The following is a 6,000-nucleotide window of genomic DNA, read 5'->3' on the forward strand; positions in this document are numbered from 1 at the left end:
ATGAATTTGCCTGATCACTTTTCCACGATACTTCAAACTTTTCTTATTTGTTGCACACTTCAGGACAGTGGTCCCCACAACGTGTGGCTGGTGAGCAACATGTTGCTCGCAGCACCCTAAAATGTTGCTTGGGGCTACTGTATGCAGGCCAAGAATGAGGAGGTACTACAGTGATGTGAGAAGAATGGCAGTGTAGGATGAACCAGGAAAACGTGGGAAACCTAGCAAGTAGATGATGTATTTACTTGTTGTGAAGGAATCATCACGGTTGACTGGTGGGCAGGGGTTGGAAGGTCACATGGGTCTGCATATCACGGAGAACCTGGTAGGCATCTCATGATGTGACTGTTGAGGCTGTAGATTAGGACGGCCGCGTGAAGATCTAACTATTGAAATCGGAAGCCATAACCACCTCCTGCTTCACCCGCACTGCCTTGGTCGTTTGGGTGTGCAATGTATATTGCCCAAATGTGGTGGGCATTCAGGAGAATCTGGGGGTCAAATCATAGGCCACTCTGGCAAGCACAGGGATGAACAATGCTACTGCTGCTGTAATCATCAGTAAAACCATTAATTGAACCCTCATTTAAAAGGCCTACCTAGCTTGGCATCTCCCGACAATCGCTACATCACTTGGAGAAGGAGCACTGGCTGGAGAAGGTACTAATTTGACCAGGAAGCACTGCAACCAATTGAGCCTCTACTTTCTGTACCATGTTAGGGTGGAATAGGGATGCTTACAGAAGCTGAGCAGGTGCATAATGGGCAAATTAGTTCCAATTGGCATTTTATGTACATTCAAGATTTGTGTTTGTACCCATCATTCGGATCATTTGTTAGAATTGTTTCATATGCCAAAGAAATGGTCAAGTTCTGGTATGATAATTAGTTTTTTATACAGCCAGTGTACATTTTGCAAAGAAATCTTTGCACTGGTAAAAACTCAAACCACATACCATGTACCAACCTACTTACTGTAGAAATAGAGGTGTTTTGATATTATGACAAAACTCTGGTTTGAGATATGGAAGATTTGAGGGGTTAAATGCTTCCACAATTTGGCTGCTTGTGCCCCCATTTGACATATGTGGCCTATGGTACAGTAAGAAAACCTTCTCTGCTACTGAGTAATGTGCTCTTGTTAGGATCTGGATGGGCAAAATAAGTGACCCACGTGTTTGTCTGTGCTCTGGTGAGTAATTGTGTTTTTCTTTTCCTATGAACGATTAAAATGCGGATCTTTGAACAACATTTGGCATGCATGGCCAATTTTCCGTCCGTTAATCATTTGCATGTACCTAATGTATACATGCATGATTCGCGTTTGATGCAATCATGCAGGTTTATCCACAATGTTCCATACTAATTGCCAATCACGGCTCCTCACTATGGGTTGGGTGTTGACGACTGACTTGACTGGCAGGTAGCACAGTCCACCAGTGTGCTTCATTTTAATGGTATTGTCTTAAGTTTTAAACATAAACATTTCACAACAGGACAGTATTTAAAGAAAAAAAACAAGAATTAATTTTGAAAATATAAATATATAATACATTTCCCTGTATCCTAAAATATGTACAAGAATTCCACATTACCACTACACATCCAAATTGTTAAAGAATTATTTGTTCTAGTCTTTAAAAAAACAAAATCTGTTGGACACATTTCGCAGCACAAGTGATAAGGGGTATACCACGCTTCCACAATTCGATATCAAAGATTTTGGAAAGCCCTAGGGGAAGGATTATGTACAAAATGGCCAAAAATGTATATCGAATCTCACTCCGGAAACAATAATTAGAAAATAGATGTTCCAAAGTTTCTATCATAGCGCTGTGCCGACAAAATCTACACATTCTCTGGTTAAGGGGAAACTATACGTTTTACATGCCTCCTTTGTCGCTATCCAGTCTGATCTCCATAGCTTCATTTTCACAAGCTATTTTAAGCTATTTTCATTTTTCATTTTCACATTTTCTGACAGTGTGCTTTATTTGCATCAGGGATTGTGCAGTCTGCCTCTGAGCAGGAGAATTTCCCTGCTACATATTTGTTTTGGTTTGTAATGCAGAGCCCATAGGTCTCTGCAACAAACGTAGCTCACAATAATAAGAGGGTAGAGGGTAGTGGGGTGTTGGAAGTCTAGCCCTGCTGCCTCTCATTATTGCATTAACAGCAAATACATGCTGACTGAGTCCTCTCCTGTCCGTCACCTTTTTCATGCTATGGAGAAGAGGGGTGTGGCATCCGGTCATCCATGCCGGCGCGTGCTGCGGGTGCAAGCAGGTAAGTGAAGTGACTTTTGCGTATGAAATGTTTGTATGTATATATGTGCACAAATATGTTTGAGTGTTTGTTTATGTGTAAGGGTGCCTATCAAAGTCCAAAATAGTCCTTGATCCAAATCCTATAAGCTAACTGGCCCTACCACATACGAAAAATATAAACATAAAAAAGGAGCCCAGAGCAATACCCTCTGTCCTTGGACCCTCTGTCCTTGGCTTTGCCTGGCCCAATCACTTGAATCCCCTTTTCTGAAATTTTTAAAGTTCATCAATTTCTCGCAATACAGTCTTCAACCTCTCTGCAATGTTCTGTATGCACATCTTATTTCCATACGGTTCCCCCATTCTAGGAAGAAAGGTTTTTGTTAATACAATGCCACCATTTCCGACTTGGTGCTGGACAAGGTTCTTGTTTTGTACTTAGACTGGACCCATCCAGGTTCTCTCTCGCCAGTTCTGCTCGTTATCTTGCATGTTTTCTGGGCTCTCCAAAGTCCTCTGGCCTTCTGACAGGTTTAGTTCAGTGGGACCTCGTGGGGCGTAGCCCGTTCGGGATTTCTTGGTTCCCGTAACCCTTGTGGCTTTCCCAGCCTCAAATACTAGTCTTTGGTTTCTCAGGGCTGTCCAGCCCTCAGGCCCTCGTATAGGCTTGCTTTAGCTCGGCTTACTCAGGGCATCTGGATGTCCTTTATGTAGGGCATAGTAACCAGAATAGCTTGAATGACCTTCAATTTCTGATTCTTTTGTCGGCACCAGATTTTACTTTAGAATTAAACTTGAAATATTCTGGACCAACCACTAGATGGTGTGCTAAGCAAAGCATGTGACTAAACGGATTCAAGCCACAGAAAGACTCCTACCTCCTATATTTTCTGGTGAGCTCTGCCCATCCATCACCATATTCCCTCCTCTGCTAATCCCACAGTTGCTGTGATTGGTGTCCAGGGCCCTTCTGCATCCTCGGGGCCCCTGTCCATCCACACCCAATTGCCCCAGCTCCTGTCTACCCTCACCACTTGCCTTGGCACACCCTCTGTCCAGTCCTCAGGCCCTCGGATAGGCTTGCTTTAGCTCAGCTTACTCAGGGCATCTGCCTGCTCAGGTTTATCCGGCTCTGTGAGCCTTGTGGTTTTCCCAGCCTCTAATATTATTGTTTGGCCCTCTCAACAGCATTACCTCTTGGAGTGTTCACTTCCCTTCTGCTGCTCGGCAGCTACTGCAGGTCTCATGCTGATATGGGGGACCTTGATCTCTATGCTTGCGGTCTGGTCTCTCCACGGCAGTTAATGGCCCCAGACCCATCACAGGCTTTGTGTGGTCGCACCACCAGATGGAACGGTCGGGTTACCGTCTCTGTGTCTATTTCGACCTTGGCTTCTTTGCCAGTCAGGACGCCATTCTTCTGGGGTCTTGCTAGTGATTCGCTCGCTCTCCAGGCTACGGCTGGCTTTGCTGTCTAGCGTGGCTTCAACCCGCCAGGACATCTTGCCGTCAGAGGCTCGCCTCTGCGTAGGATTCTATCTCCTCCATTTAGGGTTCGATGTCTTTTGATGTACGTCATAACAAATAAAGGGGTGTGTCATTCCTCTTTAACTGTGGAGTTCAGGGAGGATCCAGCATTACCTGAAGTCCGAGATGGAAGGAATGTCACTACCAGGAAAATTCAAAATAGAAGTAACAACAGTCTTTACGATCCCCACGTAGGCGGAGTATGTGCTCTGGACAGAAAGTTCTTTGCGTGAATGGGAGTCCTTGTCTGCAAGAGGGAAATCACTCAGGTCGCACTTGCCTAGACTCTTATAGAGAGTCTTTCTACGCTGGATCACATCCCTAGCTTCAAAGGGGTGGCTCCCCTCTGGGCAGAAGGGACAAATAGTCCAGATTCGTCAGTGTGTATGAGAGCATGTGTGTCTGCATGTGTGAAAGGGGAGCAGGCCACCAGATTTAGGTTTGGGGACTGCTGGGTGCATGGCATTGTTTTTTGTTTTACCCTAGTAAAGATTCTTCAGTGCAAACATGATAAGTGTTATTACATGGCTTGACTGGCATACATTGGTGGTGCCAGTCTACATTTACTTTCTTACTGGGGCTGGCAAATTTTTTGTACGGGGCATCAAGGGTAAAACCAACCATAATAAGTGTTATTGGGTGGCTGGAGTGGGCCTACATTGGTGGTGATTGTCTGGCCATATATTTATAGTGTGACATGGCCTTTTTGTACTGGGAATCCAGGATAAAAAGCAGGCTTAAGTCATTACGTGGCTATACAGGCCTCGATTGTTACAGCCAGTCTCAATATACTTTTTTTTCTGTGGCATGGAATTTCTTCCCTAGCCGGGAGTTCCTATATGGTAACACTGTCATATATTGGTGCAGCCTGCATGGACATGTATCGGCAAACTGTGTTGCTTTTTACCAATTTTCTCACAGAAAGTGTGCTGTAAAATGCATCATTTGAACCCATTATTTAAAAATATTTTGGGGGAGGAGTGGGAATCAACCCCCTAACTCTCCCCCAGACTCCTTCGGTTGGTTCGAGCTCCCTCACTATGCTGGTTGGCTCCCACATATTGTGTATTGAACAAATAAATGAAGAATCCACGTTACTGACAACGCAGTATGTTGTTATCATTCATACTTGTTCTTTAACAAGTTATTGTGTGAACAGTGTCTTAGAGTATAAAGATTATTATAATAGAAAAGTGAGAGGTACATTTTCTCTTTCAACACATACAAAAGCCTAAAGCCAATGTTCTAGGAGAATACATTTACTCAAAGTAACACAAATACTTGAAAGATACGAAAAAAGACAGAAGAACAAAAAACAATTCAAACAATCATATGAACTACGCAAGGTAGACTAAATGCTACTCTGAAACTGCTCCGGGGTATATAAAATATTACCATGGAGGATTTTTTTTATTATTTAATGACTCAATTAATGAATGATCATGCCATCGGTTAGCCTATTTTGTTGACACGATTAATAAATGATCATGCCAACTGTCTGCCTTGTGAGCAAATATTTACACCCCTTTAATTAAAAAGTTCACCAGCCACCACTACGCATTGCAGAATGACTGTGAACAAATTGTCATCTGATGCGTTGCCCATTTGGCATTTGGATAATAAGCAAGAGGCTTTGCAAATTGTCCATGATTGTATGCATTGCGTATGCAAATTAACTTCTTGTTAATAATTTCAAATTAAAATGCTAATACATTTCTCCAAATATCAAAGGTGGAACTATTAAACCTCTCTGTATAGCAACATTTGAATGTTCTATGTGACTAAAATTATTGACCTAACATGATTAGAAAATGCATCATTTGCCACTATGTTTCCTAAATATTTCTTGGACAATAAGCCACAATGATGTACAGTTTAAATCCTGTGTGTTTTGACCGGTGTTAATGGTCTTTTGTGATGACAAATGTCCCATTTGCCACTTGCATTCTTTGAAAACATCAACTTGATCTCAAATTCAGTTACACACTTTTGCAAAATTGCCTGGCCTGGATTTGTACTTCGATTTACTATTACATTTCTGCACATTAATATATTCTATTTGCAGAATTCCTTTTAGTACCATTGCAATTTGGGTTGCAATGATATACCTACCACCTGAAAAAACAATATGTTCTGTTGAGGTACGGCTGTTGTTCAGCATTTTATTCGATAAGCAAATGTTGCCCAGAAAAGGTTTGGGACTTTT

The sequence above is a fragment of the Ambystoma mexicanum genome, chromosome 1p (assembly GCF_040938575.1).
Source record: "Ambystoma mexicanum isolate Mex_15411 chromosome 1p, UKY_AmexF1_1, whole genome shotgun sequence".
NCBI classification, from domain to species: domain Eukaryota; kingdom Metazoa; phylum Chordata; class Amphibia; order Caudata; family Ambystomatidae; genus Ambystoma; species Ambystoma mexicanum.